This window comes from Castor canadensis, chromosome 8, assembly GCF_047511655.1.
Source record: "Castor canadensis chromosome 8, mCasCan1.hap1v2, whole genome shotgun sequence".
NCBI lineage: Eukaryota > Metazoa > Chordata > Mammalia > Rodentia > Castoridae > Castor > Castor canadensis.
The window spans coordinates 107,097,642-107,108,278 of record NC_133393.1 but is presented as its reverse complement, the minus strand read 5'-3'; the positions used below and the strand labels follow the sequence as shown (position 1 = coordinate 107,108,278).

Here is a 10,637-nt window from a genome sequence, read left to right as displayed (position 1 = left end):
TATGAACAGGTTCACGAGGATTATATATATATATATATAGGAATTATATATATATATATATATATATATATATATATATATATATATATATAAAGGAAATATATATTTTTGTTATTGTTGTTGAATACATACAGCTTCAAGAAGACTTTATATATGGCAGTTGTCCCTAAAAATTACAATACTGTGTGGAACTTTAAATAGCTCATTAGAGAGCAGGAGGTATGACTCAAGTGGGAGAGTGCATGCCTAGCATGCTTGAGGCTCAGTTTAAACCCAGTACTGCTAAAACAAAACAAAACTAAAAGACTATTAGTTCATTATTACAAGTGATAAGGCAGCAAGGAAATAAGAAGAGTTAGGTCTCTGCCCTTCCTGTTGTTCCCTAGATCTTGCCTGACACCAGGTTTTCCTTATATCAGTAATAATAGTCGGACCATCATTTAGGTATCATTAGCAAGACAATTAATTCCCAGGTGAAGAGTCTATCTTAGTCTATTATTGAGTTACTATAAGAAAAAATACCTAAGGCTAGATAATTTACAGAGAAATTTATTTAGCTCATTATTCTGAAGGTCTAAGAGCATGGCACTAGCATCTGCTTGACTTCATCTACTGCTCTATGCATGGCAGGACAGCAGCGTGACAAGTGTCATGTGATAAGAGAGGAAGCAAGACAGTGAGACAAAGAAGCCAACTTCAATACCAACCCACTCTTGTGGTAGCTACTCCACTCTCATGGTGTACTGGTCAGCTTTCTGTGACCAAACACCTGACACAAACAACTTAAAGAGAGGGAAGGTTTATTTTAGTTCATGATTTCACAGATATCAGTCCATGGTCAATAGGCTCCATTGTTTTGGGGCCTATAATAAGGCATCATGTGAGTAGTGTGTGGCAGAGCAAAGCTGCTCACTGCATGGTAGCCAAGAAGCAAAGAAAGAGTAAGGAAGGGGCCCAATTCCCAATATCCCCTTCGAGGGACTGTGCCCAATTACCTAACTTCCTTCCACTAGGCCCCACTTCCTAGAAGTTTGACCACATCCCAGTGGTGCCACAGGGTGGCGACCAAGAGCCTTTGGAGGATCCAAACCATCACATGAGGAAACTAGATTAATCCATAAGAGTGGAGCCCATGACCTTTTAAAGGCCCTGCTGTCCCTATAAGCACCTTTATATCAGTGACCAAGCCTCAACATGAGTTTTGATGGAGAAAAACAACATCCAACCATAGCAGAGTCTTGGTTCTTAGTTACAGAGGTCAGCCCTGTTTTATTAAGTTAGCATACATCCCAGCTTTCTGAAAGTAGACTTGAGCTCAAGTGTGTTTATTCTGTGCCATAAGAGAAATATCTTAAATGTGTGCCATTCTACCTTTGTAAGACTTTGAACTCAGAGCCTTTCACTTGCTAGATAACTACTCTACCACTCGAGACACACATATAGCCTTTTTTGCTTTAGGATATTTTCCAGAAAGGGTCTTGTGTTTTATTCCTGGGCTGTCCTCTAATGGCTATCCTTCTGCCTATGTCTCCCACATAGCTGGGATCATGGACATAAACCACCACACTTGGCTTGTTTGTTGAATGGGGTCTAGGTAACTTTTTTGTCACACTGGCCTCAAACTGTGGTCCTCCTGATCTCTACTCCATCCTCAAGTAGTTGGGATAACAGGTATGAGCCACTGTGCACAGCCTACCTTTGTAAGATTTCTATACCTTTGAAAAAAAAAATCTCTTTTCAAAAGCTATAACCTGATTTTTCCATTCAGAAATTGTGTTTCCTGTAGTCAGAGGGTCTCATGAAGCAGAAGCACTGCATAAAATTTTTAGGGCTTGCCTTTCTACCAGATGTGTGCCACACACATGATTAAATATTTTTGGCAGCGAGAGTGACTAGTCTTAGGCCTGATCTTGCTTTCACTTTTTCTTTCATCTACTGCTTAAAATAACTGTGTTTTTCATTTCCTTTTCCCTCATCATGTGAAAATTCAGATGTTTGCTGGTTTCATTCTTTCTTTTGTTGAACTAACTCCCCCTCTAATGGATGGTTTTTCTTTTCAAAACGTAGCTCTACATTTCAGCTTAAAAAGTTCTCTCACATACGATACAGTTGTTATTTTGCTCATAAAGTCAAGATTTCCTTTCATTTTAAACTTAAAAATAATCTCAAAGATGTGAGTGATAAATTCCCATGCAGCTGATTTAAGTATCCTGGTCCATTTCCATCCTCTCTATGCCACTGGGAGAAGAGGAGAGTTAGGAAATAGTAATGCATTCCCTCTTTGGTTTCAAACATGCAGGATTTAAGAGCCAGGATCAAAAGTATTTTATCTTAGCTTCTAGCAAAGAAACTGCTATTTACCTACCCAATATCCATTCTCCTACTCCCAGAAATCTGATGTTTTTCCAACTGGCGGTGTGCCCAGATAAACACTTATTTCTTGGCTTCCCTTGGGTAGTCAATGAGATTAAGCTGAAGTCCTTGGGTGGGCTTCCAGAAAGGCTATGTAAAGCAGGCGGACTTAACTGAGAGCACACTTTTTGACCCTTCTCCACTTTCTCCTGCTTTTGTGTAAAACATAGTATCCAGAGCTCCACAGCCACCTGGGGCCTTGAGGATGGAAGCCATGTAGAAAGATGGGGTTTCAGGCTCAGGACGATTTTGGAACTGCTGTAGCAGCTCAAACTCATGGCAAAAAGACCATATGAACTCTCTAGGTTCACTTTTATAAGGGAAATAATTACATCAATAAGGGCTCCATCCTTGTGACCCAATTATGTCCCAAAAGTGCCACTTATTAATAGCATAACAGTGGGAGTTAGAATTTCAACATTTGAATTTGGGGAGGGGGGATACAAACATTTAATCTATAACAAATGTTTAAATCTATATTTCCACATATTTGGGGGTTCTGTTATGTGCAGATAAACCTAATCAGACCTGTTATGTTCTCTAGTTTTCCCATGGCTAGAATACAAAAAAACATATATACCTGCCTTACCAGTCTCTTTAGTTCTCCCAACCTCAATTTTTCTCCTTGTCTCCTTATTACTACCATGTAAGAGGGTACTTTAGACAGGAAGTACCACCCTGGAGATCACTTTATGTAGATTGGTCCAGCTCAAGAATGGAGGATGCCTTCACAGCTACTGCTGCTGTTCCTTTGTTCTACCAACACAGAGATTTTCAGAGGCCCAGAGACTTCATCGCAGCACTGCAGGGTGGTGAGGGTGGGGGTCAGGTTAGGGCAATAGTTTTGCATGCATGAGCAATTGAACTTTAGAATCTGTCCTGTAGCAAAAATGAGTGGAGAGGGTTAGAATCTCTCACAGCGCAGGAGCGCTAATATCAAAGAAGATAGAGGTAAAATTTAGACTAGGGAAAATGAAAGGAGTGATCCAATAAAAACAAAGCAAAACAACAACCAGAAAACCCCAAAGAAGTAATATGGACATTTATCAAAAATGTGGAGTGAGTTAACTCAGACACAAACCTGCACAGATGTGCAGAGATAAAACATACCTGCAAAACAAGACAACTGGATTCCTTTCTATGCCATGTGCCCTTGCTGGAAGAAGACATTGACGTCATCACGTGCATGCCATGTCACACTGCTTGGTCTTCCCCAAGTTACTGTCAGGATCTTTGGTGTTGAGGCCTTACATAAACTTTCCTGTTCAGCAACCCAATCCCTTCCAGCGCAGTGTGTTACCCTCTAGGCATCTGGGCACTTGGCATGATTTTAGACAGTAATTTCAAGGTAGACTGTAATTGTTGATAATAAACATACTACACTGGGCTCAAGCTGAACTAGGAAAGCATGTAATAAAAAGAAATTTATAATAATAATGGGTTGTAAGTTGATAATGATTATTCTAATAAGATAAAGCTATTAAATCATGAATGTCATATATATGAACTGGAAGGAGATTATTTCAGCTTAATTTGATAACAGCTCTTCATAAGAGGAGTATATATATGTATACAGAAAGAGAGAGAGAGATAGATACATCAAGAGCTTGGAAGAGGTCCAGGGAACAATTGCAATCATCAATACAATGGAAAATCAGGCCTTTAACAAAAGGTAAAGGGATTAGACTCATTTAGCCTAGAGTAGAAGTTATTTAGTCACTGTTAAAAAACTGTTATAAGGGCTGGTGGAGTAGTTCAAGTGGTGAAGAACTGTTATGAAGAAGGACACTGACCAATGTTCTTTGTTACCATAGAGCACATAAAGGAATTGTTTAAGCTGGACAAGAAGGGGATTTAGAGTACATATTGGAAAGCATTTCTTGAAAGTGAGCATCATTAAAGGAAAAAAATGCCACCAACTATGACCAGTTTCTGAGGAGCATTGGAAACTCTGAATCTCATGATACTAGTGTACTGGGGGAAACACAGACTCTGAAATCACAAGGAACTGTTTTTTAAATCTTGGTTCTTGCCTTAACATGAGTAAAAGGATGGTTTACGGTTTTTTCTACATTGTAAGGTTTCTGGAGGTTTTGGAACATAGTCTTTGGATAAACATTTAACTGATCCAGGTGATAAATATTACTGTCCACTCTAACGCTGAACTATTGTTTGTTTGAGATTTTACAGCACATGGGTTAGGCAATGTATTCTTTTCAGTATTGATTATTCTTTGTTTTGAAGGGATTTGGCTTTTTATAGGAAAACAGATTCTTGCAATTTGTGGCAAGTAATTATTATTACTTGATTTTACAAAGTTGTAACCGATGTGTATGTATGTGTGTAGATTGATACCTGTAACATGAAGAAAATCATAAGAAAGGTATTTCAAAATCTGGGTCCAGAAAAGTAAAATATTTTAGTTCTTAAAAAGAAATCGCTAGTCTTAGAACTGTAGGCCCCTGTTTTATCATAACTGGATCTGTTCACATTACCGGTTTTGTTGCTTCCCCACAAGCGCTTATTTATTTATATATTTTTATTTATTTATTTATTTATTTATTTAGGCGGTCCTGGGGTTTGAACTCAAGGTCTCATGCTTGCTAGGCAGACACTCTACTACTTGAGTCACTCTGACAATCTCCCATAAACCTTTTGTAAAAACCTCTGTGTAGAGGAAACTACTCTGGTCTCATCAGCTGCCTCTCACTAACTCCTGTGCATTCCTGTATTTGGCCTTGAAGCATGTGTTCTGAAGTGGTGGTTTGCCTGCCTTAGCTATAATCACTGGGTCTTAATTAATCTCAGGTGCATTTTTCTTACTTAAATGGGAGCTAAGCATGTACAGTTATTAAACTAGTGTCAGTTTTCTGTACTGCAAGAGGCAGATAGGAAGAGGCAGAAACTCCTAAGAGTTGTTCTGCCTTGACCCTCATCTCCATGGTAGACTCTAAGAGTCTTAAATTCAGACCCCAAGTTTTCTTGCTAGGGAGTAAAAGCTGATTCCTGGCTACCACAGCAGAGCTTTAGAGCCCTGTTAGATAATACTGTCAGAGCTCTGTGATTGAAAGAGAGCTAACATATACTGTATGCCTCCTGTGTACCAGTGCTAATCTAAGTGCTTTTGTGCATTTATTCATGTCATCTTCCCACCAAAACTGTGAGTTTGTCACTCTATATTATTTTACAGATGAGAAAACATAGTCATAGCAAATATAGGTAACATGACCAGGACCATGCAGGGCAGATGGTGACTGAGCTAGTATTTGGACCCAGGCATGACAGCTCCAGAGCCTGCACATCTGACCACTATGTGGCACTGCCCCTCAGTTTGAGCAGCTTGCTATTGCACTGAAGCAGGATGTTTGAAGAAGGAGTGTCTGGAAAATGCCTTGACACATCCTAATTATTTGTTCTTTTATTGTGGAAATGTTTTTGAGTTTCTGGAACCAGAAAACTGTCACACCATTTTCTTAATCCTTGTTTCGTGACACTTAACTTGCAATTCAGAATTTATTATGGCTGGTTACCTTGGAACTCTCTGATTCTAAAAACAGCTTCCAGACTTACTCTTCAGTCTGCCAGAGTTGCTCTTTGCAGCAGCCTTTTAACCCCTTCACATCATTCTTCATGTCACCACCATATTAACTTACAGTACCTCCCCCTTTGAGAATGGGTATCCACTCACACTCAGGGCATAGAACACACAGAAGCTTAGGAGCTCTTTGTCAGCATTCATAAACTACCCACTTAGAGCACTGTAGAACAATGCTCTGTTCTACATCCAGTGGGAAATACAGGCCACCATTTTTGTGTGTGCGTGTGTGAATTCCTCATAGGTAATATTCTTACGTTCATTTCTGGCTTTGAGTTTTGGTTCTCTCTGAAGTGTTGATCTCTCTCATCATTTTCTTCCCTCTGCTCCATATTGAATCATGCTTTGCTCCCCCACTCCCAGACTTCCCAGGAGGTTACGCATGAAGGGTATTTTTAAGTATAACAGATTTTATTGCATGTTTGACATAACAGGATAGTTGGAAATTACATCATATCCTCATAACACAAATAACCTCAAACTGAGTGAAGACCTTTTTCCTAAATGTTTCCAGTCATCCCATCACAGAGAGTTACCCTTGTAGGTAGCTCCAATCTCTTGCTCTGCTTTACCCACCATAGTTCTCACTACACTTCAGATTTAGGTTTTCTTACATTTTATGCAGCATCATCTGGCTGACACCCTTCTTTTGGGCTTCATTCCCACCTTTGTCTAAGAATTCATTAATATCTTGCTAAACAAAATAGCCATTGATTCTTTATTAGAGTAATGCAATTGGTGGTAACTTTGAAATTTTAACCTCTCTCTCCCTTCTCTGTCCCATCTCTTCACTTCTGTACAAGTTCTTAAAGTGGAAAAATGACAGGAGTAATAAATGTATTCTCAATTATATGAATTTTGATTTTTTCCTTTGAAGTGGTCATATGGTTTGAGTTCAAGCTACATTTATTTTTTAAGCTAAACTAGTAAGAAAGGTATTATAACTAAGACATATAAGGAAATACAGGGTACTATAAAATGTGCATAACTTCCCTTCTTTCTGATAAATGAACACTAATATGAAAGTAAACCAGTAACATTACATTAACCACAGGCGGTAGTAGCAGGTCTGGGACTATCTTTACTTTTGAGGCAAAATCTTTGAATAAGGCAGTGATTGGTAATCAGATCTCATTTTTGCTTATTGCTTGTGCTTAGTAGAGCACTGCAGTAAGCTAGAAACATACAGGGCTCAGGCAGATACAAGGAGAAAGAATGGATTCAGATCATGTGAAGCTGTGACAATGAACTATTGTAAGGGTATGTGAGCAATAAGGTAGTCAATGTGGCATAGGAAGTACACTGAGGACTCAGGTAGAACACACAAGGCAAAATCAGGCACAGCTGAGCCAAATCAGAAGAACCTATTTCTTCACAGCAGAATGCAGCTACTTAGTGGAAGATGACATTAAGACCCTGAGTACTGGGTAAATAGATCATAAGAACTAAGCCCAGTGGCTAGGGTTCTAGTCCTAAAGATAGCCTAGGTTATTAGGTAAATAGATGATAAAAACTAAGCCCAGTGGCTAGGGTTCTAGTCCTAAAGATAGCCTAGGTTATTGAGCAAGATATCCAGAGAGATTATGGAAAAAATGTTTCAACACAGTAGTTGGAAGCATTGCCATTGAAAGGCCTCAAGGATGTCACTGCTTGTCCTTCATAAGGTCTGATGGACAGGACAATTCAGGTCTGTGTGGAGGAGGCAGTCTGGGTCTTCCATTCTAGTTCTTCCCATTGTTATGACTAGCTCAGGAACTTTGGTGGGCCTGGGCCTGTAAAGAACTGGGAAGGCAAAGACTGGATGAGATGGGTCAGTGGTTTATAGATCACCCTTTAGCAAGGCTGTGGGATACAGAAGAACCAGGCTAGAAAGAGCATTGCCTCAATGTTTATAATGCAAAAATAAAAAATGGGTCAAACTGCAAACTTATGAGTTTTCTTGAATCATGGGGGAGCTTGGTTGTAGGACAGCTGACTAACCCCAAATCTAAGGAGAGAATAGTGCCTGCAGAAAGACAAGACACAAATGCTGCCTTACTGAGGATAGATACAAATGGACACTGGTTTATAATTGGCGAAGACAGAGTGTGAGTTGATGAGAGAGTGGGTAGGTCCTGAGGGGAGGCAAACTGGGAGAGTACTATACCTCTTAAGGTTTTTCTCCACGAACTCCAAGGGGCACTCACAGAAGAGATTAGAGAAAGACACAAAAGCACATTTTTTCTGGATAAAATAAGGTATGAAAGGGTGGTATTATAAGTTAAAGGCTGGGTCTTGAAGGAAGACACATGAGTTTCTAAGAGATGAACAGTCTCGGTAAAAGGAGCAGCCAAGTATGCAGGCCCTGGGTAGGGAATAGCCTAGAATGAGCAAGGAGTAGAATAATAGAGAAAGGTAATGGAGACCAGGCTGTATAAGGTCTTTTAAATGATTGAATAGACTTTGGCCTTTAACTTGACAGAGACTATAAAGCCACTGGAGGGTTTTGAGTAAGAAGTGATATAACATGACTATTTTTTCCTAGAGAAATGGGAATATATGTTTGCACAAAATCCTATGCATTTATGTTCATAATAGCTTTATTTGTAACAACCAAAAATTGGAAGCAATCCAAACAATCCTCAATACTCAGTGGTTGGATGGAAAAACAAACTTTGGTATATCCGCACAATGGCGTACTATTCAAGAATATAAAGAACTACTGAATGCATGTAACAACTTGGATCTCAAGGAAATTATGCTAACTGAAAATAACCAATCCTAAAAGGCTTTATACTGTATGATCCCAATTATATAGTATGTTGAAGAAAGCAAAATCATAGTGATGGAGAACAGATCAGTGATTGTCAGGGGTTGCAGTAGGGACGATAGTTTGACTGTGAAGGAGGCACACAGGGAGTTTCTTTGTGGTTGCTTGTAAACAGATCTCTATCCTGATTGTGATGGTGGCTATATATATATATCTATATGTGTGATGACCCATGTGATTATACAGTAAAATGTTTTTTAAATGGGTATGTGAAAAAAGTGCTAAAATCCTAATAAGGTCTATAATTTGATAAATACTATTGTACCAATGTCAGTTTCCTTATTTCATTATGTACTTTTGTTACATAAAGTGTTTTTACTGGTGGGAGCTATGTGAAAGGTACACAAAATTCTTCTTATTTTTGTAACTTACTTATGAGCCTTTCTAAATAAAATTTCTTTTAATAAAAGATCTCTCCAGAAGTATGGTCAACCAACATTAAAGGGACAAAAAGTAGAATCAAGTAGATCAGTTAGGAGACCACTGCAGTCATCCAGGTAAGTGATGGTGGTGGCTGGGACCAGGGTGGGACAATTGGTGTACTCCTTCCTGTCCTTTCTGGGCTGAGCAATGGAACCACTTTCAAAATGCCAGACTCCCTAGTGTGCCGCTATTCTATCAACATCTCTGAAAGCAGCCTTGTGTTTGGTGCTGACCCTGACATCACTCTCTGCCGTTGTCACTCCCTCACAGAATGTGAGGCAATTCTTCCCTGGTGGTGCCATGCATTTCTTCTTTGATGCTAGGATAGCCTTGAGCCATTCCAGGTCCTTGACTTCACTTTTGAGCTGCATGTACCCTGCCCATCCACTAGGAAGGAGACTGCCCTCTGCCTTGTGTGATTTGAACCAGAATTTCTTACCATTTCTCACTGGAGGTGTCTGTCACCTCAGGAATATTTTCCAAAGGTAACTCTTCATCTGTCACCTCATTTTCAAGATATATTACCATCTGAGAAAAGGAAGGAAATCCTCAGTGTTGAAGCATTTTCCTTCCTTTGGATCCCACTTATTTTCCCATTTATTCACCACCTCTTTCAGGTGTATGTCTGGCTCAGTGATCTGTGGGAGAAGTACTAAGCAAAGGCTCGCTCATCCCAATTTCTATCCCCAGTGATTGGTGTGGAGGATGCAGCTACTCTGCTCTTGTTTGTGGCATACCTGCCTTCAGACATCAATCTAACACCAGCACACCAGCCCATGTACTTCCAGTGCATCTTTCTAGTGGGAAAACATCCCTCTTGTGGACTCCTGCAGCCAGGCACTCTACTGTCCCTTCCTCCTGAGCCATATGTGGATGACTCTGTGGCTGTTTAGATGTGAACATTTTTCCAGGGCTGGCAGCTCTGCTAGGTCCTTGATACAAAAAATTTACATTAAGCCTTTGAGCAGTTCTGGACCACTGAGTCACAACTACAGTCTATTTCTTCATAAGGTTATGTAAAGCTTTGTATGAATTTTGAGTCACCATTGGCATTATCTCAGAAAAATGGTAGGGACTTCTGCTAGTTGTTTTCCAAATCTAGGCTAAAACCTTTATGGAGAAATAAAAAAAGCTTTAACTTGCTTCAAGATTCTTTCATTTTTATTTCATCAAAATAAGTTCTTTATCAGAGTGTATATGCCTTCTAGGTACTTTAAGGCAATCATAAAATTGCTATTAAAAACCAATTTAATAATGTTTAGAACAACAATAAAATATAGCAACATTTTATTTACCCCTGCCCCAAATTCGCATGTTTTCTGTGGTGTTCTTTAAATCTCCAGGAACACATCATAAAGTCATTGAGCACCTATTGGCAATCTTAGTAGTTGAAGCATC

The 10,637-nt window shown here is 39.4% G+C and overlaps 1 protein-coding gene and 1 long non-coding RNA gene across 3 annotated transcripts in view; both read left to right on the top strand.

Annotated features, from left to right (window-relative positions):
* Positions 1 to 10,637, top strand: part of Grip1 (glutamate receptor interacting protein 1) — a 644,165-nt gene that overhangs the window by 172,670 nt on the left and 460,858 nt on the right. The gene's annotated exons all lie outside the window — the stretch shown is intronic.
* The window catches only part of LOC141425793 (uncharacterized), a 188,717-nt gene that overhangs the window by 171,321 nt on the left and 6,759 nt on the right, over positions 1 to 10,637 (top strand). The window contains exon 2 of the long non-coding RNA XR_012450896.1: positions 9,227 to 9,313. This is a non-coding gene — a long non-coding RNA (uncharacterized lncRNA). The remainder of the gene's footprint in view (positions 1 to 9,226; positions 9,314 to 10,637) is intronic.